Here is a 615-nt window from a genome sequence, read left to right on the forward strand (position 1 = left end):
CCGGGGCTCCCCCTTCCCCCTCCTTTTCTCCTTTTTCTCTCCCAACCCCTTGGCGCGTCCTTTTCCCTTTTCTTTCTCTCCTCTCCTTTTGGCACTTTTTTTTAATTTTATAATTTTTTTATTAAGATAGGAGTAATTTAGTAATAAAATAAAAAAAATTTATTAAAAAGAACGATTTTAATATGAAAAAAATGTTAACGATGGTTTTAAATAAAAAATTACGTTGAGAACGATTTCAATTCTGACCCTTAATGTTAGAAATCAAAATCATACTTATTTTTTTTTTATGAAAACAAAGTAAAAAATAAAAACAAATTTCCTTCCTCTTTTATCTTATATATATTTTTTTGGTATATATTAACATATATAAATAAAATACTGGTGACATAAAGTGCTCAATTTTTTCCACTTTACCGTTCCAAGATATTGTTTTTGAAAAAAAATTGTATGTGAAGCATAAATATAAATATGATGAGTAATAATTTGGTTGATATATAATTTTTGTTATATTTTTTGACAAACCTTTTTGTATTTTTGTTCTTCCAAAAAAAAAAAATACTAGACAAGACGCTTAGGCAAAACATTTTTGTTTCATCCAACAATATTTAAATTACT

This window comes from Arachis duranensis, chromosome 2 (assembly GCF_000817695.3).
Source record: "Arachis duranensis cultivar V14167 chromosome 2, aradu.V14167.gnm2.J7QH, whole genome shotgun sequence".
NCBI classification, from domain to species: Eukaryota; Viridiplantae; Streptophyta; class Magnoliopsida; order Fabales; family Fabaceae; genus Arachis; species Arachis duranensis.